This window comes from Rutilus rutilus (genome assembly GCF_951802725.1).
Source record: "Rutilus rutilus genome assembly, chromosome: 15".
Taxonomy (NCBI): domain Eukaryota; kingdom Metazoa; phylum Chordata; class Actinopteri; order Cypriniformes; family Leuciscidae; genus Rutilus; species Rutilus rutilus.
Window position 1 is genome coordinate 32,789,081 of NC_140220.1, and position 15,859 is coordinate 32,804,939.

The window sequence follows — 15,859 nt, forward strand, 5'->3', positions numbered from 1 at the left end:
TTCTCTCCGCCATCACGCGTCGTACAATCCAACACACCTGCGAACTTCAGGCGTGTGCATGTGATATTGTAACGTGCGCGAGGGGGCAGGGTGGCGGGGGGATCTGTGGCGTGTGCACGAACTGTGATTGACAGTCAGATCTCACACAGCCCCTGCGCTGATTGGACCAGAAGAACCGGGAGCGGTGGATTTTTGCCAATCAAATAACAGGCTCTAGGTGGAGGTTTTTTTCTAAAACCGGCTGATTTATGTTGTTCTGTCAGAGCATAGTGTCGGCTTCAGTGAATGATGATCAAAAAAATCTTGCCGACTGCAGCTTTAAACCAGTATATCCACTTGCCATGGTGCAGCGTTTACTACAGTGAAGTTGTTTACTACAGTGAAGCCCGTGTAATTGAGTGGAGGCGGGGCTCATTTGCATAATCATAAATCTGCATATACTAAATGAAGCAAGGGTGTTGAGAGTTATATTCAAGCTATCTATTTTTTTTTTATCATGAGATTGTCATTTTCTTTTCTTTTATAGGTTTACCAAAGTAGCGTAAAAATAAGAATTAGAAAAATTAAAACAACGCTACAGTGAACGGCTGTGTGAGAGAGACTTTATGAGGCATGCAACTTTCCCAACGGTCTCTTCACACCTGTAGACAGATAAGGACCTGTCTGCCTGAAGCTATCTGTGTTTGAATGTCTAAAAGGGATATATCATGGAAAACAGGATTCCATTGCAAGGGAGGCACTACTACAAGGAATGTTGTTCTGGGCCCAGGAGAGAGAGGAGGCCCATAAAAATGTTTTGTTAATCTACAGTTTACATATAATCTTAAAGATACAGTAGGAAACCCATATAGCCTGATTAATCCTATAGAGTTGCAAAAGACGATGGGAAATGGTTCAAAGCTAAATTGTTGTTTTGGTTTTTTTGGAAGAATTGGTTTGATGGCCTACTGGTATGGATTCTGCTCTTTGTGTCACAACTTCTGTCTCCTTGTTTTTCTCTTTAGCTCTTATTTGGTTGACTCTCTCTGTCTGTGTATCTTATCAGTCTGTGAGAGGAGATATGCCGAATGACTAGAAAACATTCCACTGCACATTCTCTGTAGAGCTGTCTGTCTTTTTATTCTCATCATCTTGCTTTGCACTGCATCTTGCTCCACAGTGATGTTCCCTGTTTGTTTTGAGTCTAGTAATTAAGTTGTTCAAAATCTACTGAGGGTGAACATCTTCTCTTAATCAAGCACACATGCCAACAACTGTTGTCTCGTATTGGTATATAAATCTGTTCTGACAACTGTGATCATGTGGCCTTTACTGGTTTCAGCTAGATATGGCACTTTCCACAAATATGTTATTTTTAAAACAAATCTCATGAACCATTTCTTAAAATTGTGACCAGGAGAAGTAATATATCATTTGGCAGAGAAACAAGTAAATAATCTTATTCCATTTCGTCAAATTTTGTTTGCACAAATTATGTTAAAGAAATAAATATCAAACATTTTGGTAAATATACATTTATTAATATTTGCTAAACAAAATTGGTCTCAAACTGACTCCAACTAGAAATTAAAATTCACACTTTATTTTTTTTTTATTATATACATTTTCTCTGTTTAATTGTTATTATTAGATGTTTATTTAAAGTTTAATGCTATAAAGTCAAGAAATCAGAAAAGGCAGATTTTTTAACTATTATAAACATCATGCATTTTGGTAACAGGCTGGCAAATTTCATAAAAAATGAATGCAAAAATAAAACTGCATATTTAGTTGGATCTCATGAGGTTAACTACCTCCATTCACTGGCCATTTGTTGAAAATTATTTTTTTTAAAGAGTTTCAGACCCCTTTTTATGTCTTCTTCGTGGAAACTGCCATTTATATTCTTCTCTTCTTCAAAGTAAAACAAAGAGACCGTATTAAGGTGAGAGTGTCAGTGAAGGAAGGACATGGGAAAAAAGCATGGAAATTTTCACGCTTATTGTACTATGAAAAAGATGATTTAGAACTGATAATGTTTACCCCTGCATGGTTTGATGCAAACAGACATGCATGACCAGCTTCAAGAGTTTTTAGGTTTTTAAAATAGGCATCGCCAGAAGTTTATAGACGCAATAATAGTGTAAATTGGTCTGTCATGAGGCCTTTTATGAATCTCTTTATGACGGGCCACAGACTGACATGGGTCATTCTCACACAAGGGTCGAGGCCGCATCCCTCATTAAAATCTCGGCGGCCCTCTGTCGCTCACGTTCCGCTGTCGTCTTCATCGGCGTGCGTCGGTTGTGTCTGACAGCTGGATGTGTCTGTGCTTGTGTGAGTTTTGCATGGTTCCCGCTGCAGAGGGCAGAGCGCCAGCCCTATTGTCACGGTAACAGACGGCTCTCCGCCATGCGTCTGCCTGATCAGCATAACACAGGCTGACTTTCTCTCTGCCTCTCTTTTGACCCCTCTTTCTCTCACCTCCTCTTAAATCAGACAGTAATGGGGCGCGCGGAGAGCGAGAGCGTATGGTTTGCTTACAAAGGAAGGTGGGAGAGAGTTGTAAAGATCTCCTGCACTTCAACTTGGTTTATTTAAGCAGAAAGGAGACGGCTGTAGATTAGCTTGAGGCCACGGTCCCTCACACTTCAGCGGCTCTTACTCACACTCCATGCTTCTCTTTTCCTCTCTCCTTCGGTTAGATTAATCACCTCAGTTTCACAGTCTCACTGCTGAAGAAATGAGCCTTTTGGGTCACCAGGCTTTTTTGCTCTTCTCTTTGTATTTCATTCTACTTAAATTTGTACCGTAAGTAATAATACCTTCACATTTCTTAAAGGGATAGTTCACCCTAAAATGAAAATTAAGTTATAAATTACTCACCCGCATGCCCTTCTTTCTTTTTATGGACCACAAAAAGAGAATATAAAAATAAAATGTCCCGCTAATGGAAGTGAATAGCGACCAGCCTCAAACCTTTTAAAAAAAGAAGCAAAAGTATCACAGAATGATCCCATGCGACACGAGCCGTGTCCTGAGGGTATACGAAATGAAATTTAATGTATTATTTAAAGAAAATCCTGACTTGGGCCATTGGCCTGTGCATGGCTACACGTTATGTGTGTTCGTGAGACTCTATTAGCGCCACAGTTGGGACACGTGTCCTAACTACACGCGCCGCGACACGATAAAAGGTATCTTTTCCATGTTAATCAGAGTTTTTGTCCTAACCAGCCGCGATGGCGACACGCGACGATTCAATTTTAGAAACGGGTTCTATTTTTCTGCGACGCCGCGCTGAACAACAAACACAAAGTGTGGCAATGATAATCTCAGGTACTGTTTATGTGCTTTATTTAATGTTAAAAGCATGTAATGTGACTTTGAATATCATGTAGTGCTCCCAGCTTTGTAGCTGTAAAAGCAACAATGGATAATTCACCTCGGATCTTGAAATTAGACAAATGGAAACTCTGAACAAACAAGTGTATTATTTGACAGACTGTTTTAGTAACTCAGTAGCCTATGTATTTGAATAATGTTTAAATGGTGTAATATTTGTGAATTTGATTATGTAGCCTACTTAACCATTTTCTTGCGATTGCCGTCAAGATTACTCTCTGGTGCTGTGCACTTGCCACGAGACTCCGCCCACACACTGTTCTGATTGGCTGTGGGTTTTGATTGATTTTTACGCATCTCGCAGTCGCGTCTAGTGTGGACAGCCAAATTATTTGTCGCTGGAATCTTATCGCATCGCGTCTGGTTAGGACACCGTGTAAGTCTCACAAATCACAAATCTTGAGGATATTTTCTTCATTTGCTTACTTAAAGGTATAGGATTTTTTATTTCCGGGTGGATCATCAAGACTATTGGTCCTCCTAATTGTCAATCATTCTGGTGATATGTTTACGTAAGGCCATGCTCATCAGCAAAAATTGTAAACAGAGCGTGCATGAGGAGAACTAGGCTCGTGCATGCTCTCTCGCACACGTTTAATAGGCGTTCCCTCTCAGGAGCAGGTAGAGTGTTGCGCATGTGCAAGTGGAGAGGGCGGTTCTTTTCTAAAATTTGGAAAAATCAACTCAACTTTAAAATTAACTCAACTTTTACGAACTTACTCAAACTTGAATGCTTTTCAAAGATTTGATGCCACCAAAGGACCATTTAACAGTAAGTAACAGAGTGAATCTGGCACTTCCCCACAAGTCATCATCGTGTTTTCAGGCTCCACACTGGTGATTTCTCCTCTCCGGAGAACCGTTGAGGTTTGTGGCGGGTTGCCAGATTGGCTGTCAACAGATCAATGGTACGTGTGGAGCCCTCGCCAGTTTAATTCTCCTCCTGATTGTGGCGGTTTTCTGAGAGGCTCCCCCGGGGGACGCCAGGTCTCTTAGTATGCTAATCCAACAGCATTAGATAAGCCCAGCTTTCACTCTCTTTTTAGCCGTCGCACAAACATTAAGACAAATGAGAGATTTTGTGGCTGACCAAAAGAAGTTGGAAAAGTCCTCACTCATGAAAAAGATTTTGCCTGCTTATATAACACAGTATTCTTTATCAAGGAACTGGAAATCTCAATTATTCAGATAAACACCCCCAAGAATTAGCAAAGTTTTTTTTTATTTTTCAAGTTCAAGTATTATAATAATAATCATTATTGTATGAATATATTTTGTATATATAATATATTTATATAATTGCATTATTTTAATTACTGTTTTAAAGAATGCACATATTTCAAGAAAAACACTAAACACACAAATATATTCTATGTTAAGACCCAATATGTATTGTTGAAAATAAAGACTTTTAAATATGTTTGGCAACTTAAAAAAAAAAAAAAGTATACAGTATATCACTTTTGTTGTAATATTCATTCACATATTCTTTGGTAAATCACCATGTAATCAGAGAATCAGACCTGTTCTTGTTAATCTAATGTTGGACTGAATTGATTTAAGGTTGTATTTGCTCAGTTTAGATCAGTTTTTTATTATTGTAGGTGTTTGCGGAGCAGATCTGCTGTCCTGTTCTCATTCCAGTCCTGTGAGCTCACTGCGATGATCCTGCACTCTTCAGAGTATAAAATGCCCAAAGCGGTTCCAGCTATGCAAACACCCAAACACAAACGCACATATTCATACGTCATGGTTATGAACACGTTCATTTGCATGGCCGGCTGCATTCAACAACACATGAGTGACATTTCCAGTATTTTTGTTAGCATGAGAGAAAGACAGGGAGAGAGAGAGATCATTGATATGTGATATTTTTTTATGCTAAAACTAACCATTTTCTGGAGTTGTGGTTGAATCAATCATATGGTGTGTAATGTGTTCAAGCCAATCTAAATTTCTCAATGAATGTATAGTATTTTGTCCTCCAACACTGTAGAAAGTGTATAATGTGTATTTTATGCAGTGGTTTCCACTTGATCCAACCCTTTAAAATGACTGTCAAATTCAGCCATGTTGCAAAATATATTTGGTCTGATGAAGTCGAATTGATTCAATCATATTATTTAATATTCATGACTTGCACAAAGCCAATTAATTTAGATGTTACCAAAAAACTGTTTACAGTGAATATTTATGAATTTAACGAGCTGTACTTGTGCTATTCATTATGAATTCAACAAAACATGCACTGTCACAAACCTGGTGTCTTCTCATTTTAAAACTTGTTTAACAGCATGCTTTTAAAAACTCGCACAAAGCATGCGAACATGGCAACAAAAGTTACCACACACATACATTTAAAACACATCTACATGCCAGCTGTCACTGTGACTAAAATCGTGGCTTAGGGTGGAGTAGAGGACTTCTGCTGATGAGTAATATCTCCAGCTATACTGTGCATGATTGATGTTGTAATACATTAGTGCCGTAAAAGCAGTTGTTGGGGAAAAAATCACACAGGCCTTTGAAGCTGATATCTTGAACGGTATTTAGGGTTTCTTTGACCTTTATAGGCATAACATACTGAGAATATGTGGAGGATCACATATAATCACTCTTACAGTAGTCTCAGCCAATGAATGCTGTGTCAGTCTGGAGCTCTGGCTACGCGAGGCTACTCTCACAGTAGCCTACAGCTTCCTCTTTTTCCAGGATGGCAAGATTGGAGGAGGAACAAGGAGCTGAGCCGCCCTTCTGGCCTGACGACACTTCTCTTTTTCCTTTCCTTCCTGTCATTCTCTCCCTCCCTTCAGCAGTCAATCCCACCATTGACAAACGTAAGCAAAACCACTCTGTTGTGACATGACACACACTTACAGGAAGGGGAAAGGGTTGCCGACAGGATGGCCTGAAGAGCAGATGGAATGTAGACATCACCCCACGTCACATCGCTCCATCAGACACGCACACAAACGCTCGTTTGAATAGACATCTAGATCAGGACGTGCCATAGACAGAAATTTTTCCTCAACATTAAAAAAAAAAAAAATTAATACTTTTATACAGCAAATGGATTAAATGTATCAAATTCTACAGTAAGAACTTTTATATTGTAAAAAAAAAAGAAATTTCAAATAAATAAACTTTTTGTTCATTGAAGAAGCACAACTGTTCTCAACAATAACTATGTTTCCATCCATATTTTTATGTGCATTTTGGGATATCGCATAAACACGGGATGCGCATAAATTCTAAAAGTGAGCATAAAAAAAAAAACGTATGCACTGAGGCGGATACATTTTTATACAATAAGATATACAAATAAACTTGGATGGAAACACATTTACCAAATGTATCCCTCGTGTGACTGCCTCAACAGTGGATGCGATTGGATAACTGGACTAACCAGCGGATCAAATGTTGGTTTGATCATTTTGAGTCTGTCATCATAATGATTTGGCATAATGACGTCCCAGAAGTATCTCACATGATCGCTCTCCTAAACACCAGGCATCTGAATGTAAGATAACATTGGCAGCGTTTATTGCATTTCGTCTGCATGCTCTGAGACGCAAGTCATTTATGATGTTGGATAAAAGAGCCACAGTGGCTTCCCCGATTGCAGCAACTTCCATTTATATTACAGATATTTTGTGCCAATTTCCCAGGAAATGCCAATTTTGTTCTTTTGAACACATGGGATGGAAACGCTGCTTTACTCGCATGTTTTATGCGATATTCCAATTTTGCACATAAGTTAAAGGGTTAGGCTAGTTCATCCCAAAAATGAAAAGTCTGTCATCAATTACTCACCCTCATGTCGTTCCAAACCCGTAAGACATTCGTTTATCTTCGGAACACAAATAAAGACCAAAAAGATCTTAATTTGTGTTCAGAAGATGAAGTGCGAGATGGATTCGCAACTTTGGATGGAAACATAGATATTGATTATAATATGAACGGTTTCTTGGGATATTAGAAAGATTTTTGATGGATCATGTCACACTGAAGACTGGAGTAATGGCTGCTGAAAATACATTGAAAAAGATTTTTGTTCAAATAAATGAAGCCTTGGTGAGCATACGAGACGTCTTTTATACACATTACAAAATCTTACTGACCCCAAACTTTGAGGTTTTGCTCATTTCTTTGGAAATAATTCCCCAAAAGTATATACACGCCACAAACGACTGTCTAATAGTGTCCCATCATGTTCTTTTGTGCCTTTTTCCTGTAGCTTGTTTAAATGGCAACATTTTACACTATGTATTAATTTCTTTATTTGTGTCAGTTTCACTCTGTCCCTGTGCTTTAAGCTTGCATTTTGCCTAGGTTGTTTCATTGTGAGCCAACGTGAGTGTGTGTACACAAGGTCTGTGTTGTGTTTGTCTGCGTGCATTAGTCATTAGGGAGTTTAAGCTCCCTGATAAAGGCTCTCGTGTTTTAGAGCTGACTCTATCAGGCCATCTGACTGGTTTTAGATGGCTTTTGTTTCTATTCACTGAAATGTCAACATCCTCCACCCCAAATGAGGAGCGCTCAGTGCAGGTTGGAGTCAGCTGCATGCTGGGGTCACCGTTAAGGGGTGAGGGGTCAACACCTGCCTTACTTTGAGCTTTAACATGTTTGGGCTCTTTGTAATAGGTTTTATTGGACTTTTTATTGGAAAGAGCTCATTGGCATTTTCAGTTTGACTTAAATTAATTGGCCAAGACAATTATCAGTAACATTCATGTTAAAGTTGGATGCCTTTGTTAATGCACATGAAAAACATTATTTGTCATGGCATAAGATAATGCATATTTTCTCCCATTTGGCAGCTGGCAGAGTCTTTTTATGCTTAATTTAGTCTGTAGTTTAGAGGAAAGAGCTGTGTCCGTTCGGCCCAGAGTCTACATACTAAAGGCAGCATTTGAAACGTTACACCGCACCCTAGTGGTCAATAACTAAAAAAAATACAGGATCCAGAGTGTCATGACTATATGGATGGACATATTTAAAGGATTAGTAAGACTTTACAATTAGCTATTCATTGTAAGTTCATGTTTGCTCAACTTTTATATCAGTAAATGTTGAAATGCATTAATAAATGCTTTAGATGCATTTTTCAGGGTAGTGCTTAACTAATACATCTAAACAAATGGAATCGTATTGTAAAGTTATACCAAATTATTATTATTATATTGAAAAAAACAAACATTTATTGTGTGTTTAAGACATGCAGATGTAATTTCAGCTTAAAGGGTTAGTTCACCCAAAAATGAAAATTCTGTCAGTAATTACTCACCCTCATGTTGTTCCAACCATGTAAGTCTTTCGTTCATCTTCGGATCACAAATTAAGATATTTTTGATGAAATCTGACAGCTCGTTAAAATAGTCCAAGTGACTACAGTGGCTATACATTAAGTTTTTATCATGCGACGACAATACTTTTTGTGCGGAAAAACAACAAAAATAACGACTTTATCCAACTATTAGTGTTCTTCAATGTGGGCCTCTGACGAGAGTTCACGGGAGCGCCAGGACGCATGCGCTAGAACTGAGATTACGCCATTCTTCTTCTACTACTACTTGTTACTGGCTGCTCACTCCTTAGGAGTATTACCGCCATCTACATCATCGAGACCTAAATCACAATAAGTGTCGAATTCAATAGCTTACATACAGCGCGCATCTTCCTCTGCTTATAAACAGACCGTTTTGCGCTTCCGGCAATGTCGGGACGTCATCTTGTACAGTAGATGGCGGTAATACTCCTAAGGAGTGAGCAGCCAGTAACAAGTAGTTGTAGAAGAAGAACGCCGTAATCTCAGTTCTCGCACACGCGTCCTGGCGCTCCCGTGAACTCTCGTCAGAGGCCCACATTGAAGAACACTAATAGTTGGATAAAGTCGTTATTTTTGTTGTTTTTCCGCACAAAAAGTATTGTCGTCGCATGATAAAAACTTAATGTATAGCCACTGTAGTCACTTGGACTATTTTAACGATGTTTTTAATAACTATTCTGGGCCGGCGAGTTTCGGTCCCTCTGAAAGCCTATGGAGGAGTGAGACAGCTGTCAGATTTCATCAAAAATATCTTAATTTGTGATCCGAAGATGAACGAAAGACTTACATGGTTGGAACAACATGAGGGTGAGTAATTACTGACAGAATTTTCATTTTTGGGTGAACTAACCCTTTAAATGATCTAATGGTACTAAATATACTATTATATTTCTTGCTCTATTTTTTTGTTATAGCCTGGTAGAAGTACAGTACTTACAGAAAGCATTGGAAACATGGTGCTTGTCCTCAGCAGACACTGAGCTCTGTTTCCATGAAACTTCCTCCTGTGGGCCCTGTGCTTGTTCGACACCCTCTCAGGAGAGATACGACTCTCATCCCAGTGATGATTCTCTCTGCCAGTTATGACCTAGGTGAAAGAGTTTGTGGGCCGAGGAGAGAGAATTATTTATTTCGACTGATAGTTCACCCAAAAGAAGGATTTTTAATCGTTTTTTTTTTGTCCATACATTGTAAGTTAGTATAGTCACCAAAACTGTTTAGTTACCAACATTCCTAAATATATATATTGAATATGTACTTTTGAAGAAATAAAGTCACATTGCCAAAGACATGGGGATGAGTAAATGATGAAAGAATTTTCTTTTTTTGGGTGAGCTATTCTTTTAATGACAATAACATTTGTCTAAATATACCACTGGTTTCCACATTGACCAGATTCATAGGACAGAGTGACTCAGAAACAATAAAAAACAATCTTTTTTGGGGTGTTTTATGGCTTTTGGTTTCACGACACACACACACACACACACACAGACGTGCTTGGGGGGAAAAACACACACGCTCACAGACACATCCTGTGGAGTACCTGCACGCCAGCCACTGTTATTGTGAAGACTCTATAAACCCATTTTCCTCATGGACAAAATGACATGTTAGAGTCTGAGAAGAGACCTTAATAGTGGCTCTACGCTATGAATTATAACATTGGGAATAAAGTTTATTGAAGACTGACAGACCACACTTGTGTGGCACATACACTGCCATTACAAAGTTTGAGGTTAGTAAGATTTTTTTTTTTTTTAATATATATATATATTTTTGAAAGAAGTCTCCAATGCTCACCAAGGCTGCATTTAGTTTGTCAAAAATACAGTAAACAGTAATAATGTGACATTTTCTTACAATTTAAAATAACTGTAAGTGTTCAAGAAAAAGTTGTGATGCTTAACATTCTTGTGGAAACCATGATACTTTTTGCGGGATTCTTGGATGAATAGGAAGTTCAAAAGAACAGCATTTATGTGAAATAAAAATCTTTTGTAACATCATAAATGTCTATACTGTCACTTTTGCTGGCTGAATAAAGGGATCTCCTGCATCAATACATGCTCAAAAATATTTGGAGCATCAGATACACAATTGATTTGTATTTAGTTTTTTTATAGACTTTAAGTGCCACAGAAATAAGCACACAGCCATTTTGTCTTTGCACTTTAGCATTGTTATCGAAGAGTAATGAGCCTGTGAAGTGGATTTACTTATTGTAGAGTTAATGAAAGTTATCATGAGCATTGTGATGTTTGTAGCGGATGTCATAACAAATGTCAACAGACCGGGAAGATTTTAAAATGAACCTTCATGCTGTGGAAATACAAAGCAGAAGACCAAACACAAGGAGCACAGAGCTAATGAGGGGCGGGGCTACATAAGCTCTATAATGGACTCGCATGCACAGGCTATGCTTGTTATGAGTGACAAAATACACTGCAAAGTCTCATGGGTCATCAGAATTATTTCACGCTGAAACATTATTACATTACAAGTCGGAAGAATGGACACACTCAACTGAATTTATGGTTCTGTGATGTTTTGATATGCTTGAAATTAGCATTGTAGACAAATTTATCATAGTTTTGTTTAATAAATTTGATTATTTTACTTTTACGGTGTTCTAAAATATACAAATATAAAATCTTTAGGTTGCCCTATGTTGACCCGGAGCAGAGATTTTGATGCGTGCGGAGACGGAGCATATTTACGACGAAGATGATATAGATCAGAAATGCTCATTTCATTCCTGTGCCGCATACCAGAGAGAGAGAGAGGAATGTGTTAAGGAGGTCACAATGGGTCAACAAGTATTTGCGGGACCTTGTTCTGGAGGTGATGGCCAGCCTCTCAGGTTCATGAGAGCTTAAAGGTCAGAGGTCACCCTGAGGGTTCTGTTAGTTATGGGTCAACTCATGATCTCTCTGTGAATAGGAGCAGAGAAAGAAGTGATGAGAACACTGATAGCTCAGCTTATCTTTAACGCTTCCTCCAGTTCTCTCCTTCTCTGCCTGCTTCAGCGCTGCTTTATGATTTTATCTTTCTTTCCCACACAAGTACAAATTCTGCAATTCGGTGGTCAGGCCGCATTGAATTAAACAAATATTTTGCAATATTCTCCAACGTAAGCAAAAACACACGCACACAGAATTTTATATAGTCGTACACACACTCTTCATTCTCACAAGGACAAATAAACCCAACTCATAAATGTGGGGACAGAGCAAAATAAAATCCTTCCCTTGGCATCTTGGTAAGCGCTTAATTAAAACCGTTCCCCAAGTGTCCTGCCAATTTGGAAAGCCCCTTCATTTAGTAAACAAAGATCTCCAAGCAAAATGTGGTGGAAAAATGTTGTTGTCTGGTAACAGAATGAACATAAATCCGAGACACGCTTTTAGATACATTTAAATAAGTGATTTGTAGTCTTATTACATTTTTTAATTTGCTTATTTTTTTGACAATAAAAAAAACTTGAATTATATTGAGTGCTAGCTAAGCCAAACAGGTTAAGGTTTTTGCGAATGTGAAACCTTTACCTGCTGGTCTGGTCTGAGCGTGTGAAGGTGTTGAAACCGGTGGAGAAAAATATGCCCCTTCCCCCTATTTTTGGGGGTACTGATCATGTGCACAGACTCATGACATGTCTTCCTTCAGATCTCTGCTCAGGTTTCCTCTCTGACCTGCCGTGTCAACAGCAGTATGCCACAAGCGTGTCAGACGTTCACTATGTGTTCCTGCAACAAGCAAAACATGTGTAGCATCAGTCACTTTAACTCCGAAGCAGAAGCCTGTTGCTGATTGGATGTTGTAACGGACAATGAGGCCAGAAACATACTTAAGTTGTGTATACTGGCATGCATTCTTGCTTTATTGTGGCAGTAAAAAGCATTGTACTCAAGGGGGCGCTAGAGCTAACTTCGTATGTTATTAACTAGGACGTTTTATGTGTTCACTACTATATACAATAATATATACACTTACACTACTGTTCAAAAGTTTGGGGTCAGTAAGATTTTTTATGTTTTTAAGAGAAGTATCTTCTGCTTATCAAGGCTGCATTTATTTGATAAAAAAAACCCAGTAATATTGTGAAATATTATGACAATTTAAAATGACTGTTTTCTATTTTAATATATTTTAAACTGTAATTTATTCCTGTGATCAAAGCTGAATTTTCAGCATTATTACTCCAGTCACATGATCCTTCAGAAATCATTCTAATATGCTGATTTGATGCTCAAGAAACATTCATTATTATTATCAATGTTGAAAACAGTGTACACATTTTTTTCACAATTCTTTGATGAATAGAAAGTTCAAAAGAACAGCATTTATTTAAAATAGAATATTTTCTAACATTATAAATGTCTTTTACTGTAACTTTTGATCAGTTTAACTCATCCTTGATGAATAAAAGTATTGATTTATTTTATTTCTTTCCCCCAAAAATAAAATTAAAATTCTTACTGACCCCAAACTTTTGAATGTTAGTGTTTAATGGTACAAAAGCTTTAGATTTCATATAAATGCTGTTCTTTTGAACTTTCTATTCATCATAGTATCATTAAATAAAATGTTTTCAACATTGATAATAATCATAAATGTTTCTTGAGCATCAAATCATCATATTAGAATGATTTCTGAAGGATCATGTGACACTGAAGACTGGAGTAATGATGCTGAAAATTCAGCTTTGATCACAGGAATAAATGACACTTTACTGTATATTCACATAGAAAACAGCTGTTTTACATTGGAATAATATTTTACAATATTACTGTTTTTGTTTGTATTTTTAATCAAATAAATGCAGCTTTGGTGAGCAGAAGATACTTCTTTTAAAAACATGAAAAATGAAACTGACCCCAAACTTTTGAACGGTAGTGTATATTTTGTAAAGATTTTTTTTTTTTTTTTTTTAATGACAGTAAAGACATTTATAATATTACAGAAGATTTCTATTTTTAATCAATGATAAACGTTCTATTCATCATGGAATCCTGAGAAGAAAAAATATATGACAAAATGTTTAACTGCACAACCGTTTCAACAATAATAATGTAATAATAAGAAATGTTTCTTAACCAAATCACCATATTTGATTTCTGAACAGGATCACGTGACACTGAAGACTGGAAGTTCAGCATTGCCGTCATGGGAATAATTGTAAAATATATTAAATTAGAAAACAGTTATTTCAAATTGTAATAATATTTCACTTTTTACTGTATTTTTGATCAAATAAATGCAGCCTTGGTGAACATAAAAGACTTCTTTCAAAAACGTTCTTACTGACCCCAAACTTTTTATGTTTTGCTCATTTCTGTGGACACATTTGTGTCAGTAGTTTACCTGAAAGTGAAAATTGAATTGTGAAATTATTAAATGAGTCTGAAGCATTTGACCTCTTTGAATGATTTTGAATTTGATCAGATCACTGCTTTATTAGTAAATAAGAGAATTAGCTATAGTTTTGGTAAATGCAGAAGCTGTTGGTCAGAATATGTGTCATGTATTATTCCAGATTCATTGTACGTTTTATCTCAGCAGTTGGGCGCTTGGCCCTGGTGAATTATTTACGGTGTGGATGGCTGTTGATTGCAGTGCTGAGGATAAAGGTTGGATCATCTAGCTGTGTGTTTTATGAGAGTGGAGCTGTTTGTTATTAGATGTGGATGTGTGGAGGTTTTCTAGAACAATTGGACCTCTGTGGCTCAGGCTACTGCGGGGGTGAAAGTTTAATCATTAATTATACACACTGTATATTTACGGCCTGAATTTGTTTGCTATTCCCAATGCGAAAGTCAAACAACCTGATTGATTTTACCATGCGGACGTGTTTTGAAGTTGGACGGACATTGGTCAGTCTGTTGTAAATAGAGATTTTCTCTTTGATTAGATGCATTTACATGCTGGTTTACATGCTCATAAATTCAGAATGCAAAAACAGCGAAGCAAAAATACCATGGAATTACCTGATTTTTTAGACGTGAATCCATGCTAATTCTATGGTATTATTGAAGTAGTCTACCTGCAGATCTGTCATTTTCCTCTGCATGTGGGCTGTGTGTTAATGTTTGTGTTTGCCTACACAAAGCACCTCTTTTGCTTTCATTCCAGTGTTTTCCTCCTTCACACGTCGCTGGCATAGTTTGTGTGTGTGGTTAGCTGGATATTCTGGTCTAGGCAGGTCTAGCTGGCTGATCTGCTGGCCCTTAGTATTGTGTGTATGGGTCAGCGGATGTGTTGGCCCTGAAGTCTTTAGTCGGTAAGGCAAGTCAGCTTTGACACAGGATCAGACTATATAATATTATACTAGACATTTTACTAGAAAGTAAAATTATTTAGTAATAAATTATATAGTAATTAAAATATAAAGAAAGCTGTATATTTCTGTGCATCAACATTATGTGTGAAAAATGTCAATTATATATTATATTTTAATATAATTAAATATATATTTATTTACATAAAATTACAAAAATATAATTATGTGTGTGTGCATGTATGTATATATATATATATCAAGAAATATATTGTATATATAAAAATATCAAGAAAAACATGCATGTTTTTCCTGATAATTTTACTATATATATAGTAAAATTGTCAAATTATCAATTATCAAAATTATTAATAATATATATATATATTAAAGGAAACTATGTTTTCCCATATACTAATTATTAATAGTAAAATATGATCAGTTTAAAAGATCAATTATAGCTATATCATTTTAAACACTGCAAATTAAAAGATCATTTGAATATATGTACATTTCAAAGAAAAATGAACTAAAAATGTATTTAAAATTCATAAAACTATGCGTATTTCTTTTTTCTTAGTGGTAGGATACGTTTTGTAAACTGTGTTTTCTCTACACACCAGTTTGAAAGCCTCTGCCGTAGAGGATAGTAAGAGAGGGGGGGGAAACCCAGAGGAGGAAGAGAAGCGGAGAGTCCAGTCGCCCTGCCGCGGTTGCCGTGCAACTGGAGGGGAGGGGCAAAGATCAGAGGGAGAGGTTGGGGGCTGGTTTAAGGTCATGTTTCACCAGCGCTCTAGTTGTTTGTAATCCTAAACTTTCAATACTACAGTCAGTGTATGTGTGGGTGCTTTCTATGGACAACTGTCACC

General features: G+C 37.1%; 1 protein-coding gene across 2 annotated transcripts in view; it reads left to right on the top strand.

The window, feature by feature from the left end:
* nhsl1b (NHS-like 1b) overlaps nucleotides 1-15,859 on the top strand; it is a 114,825-nt gene that overhangs the window by 39,830 nt on the left and 59,136 nt on the right. The window lies entirely within an intron of this gene.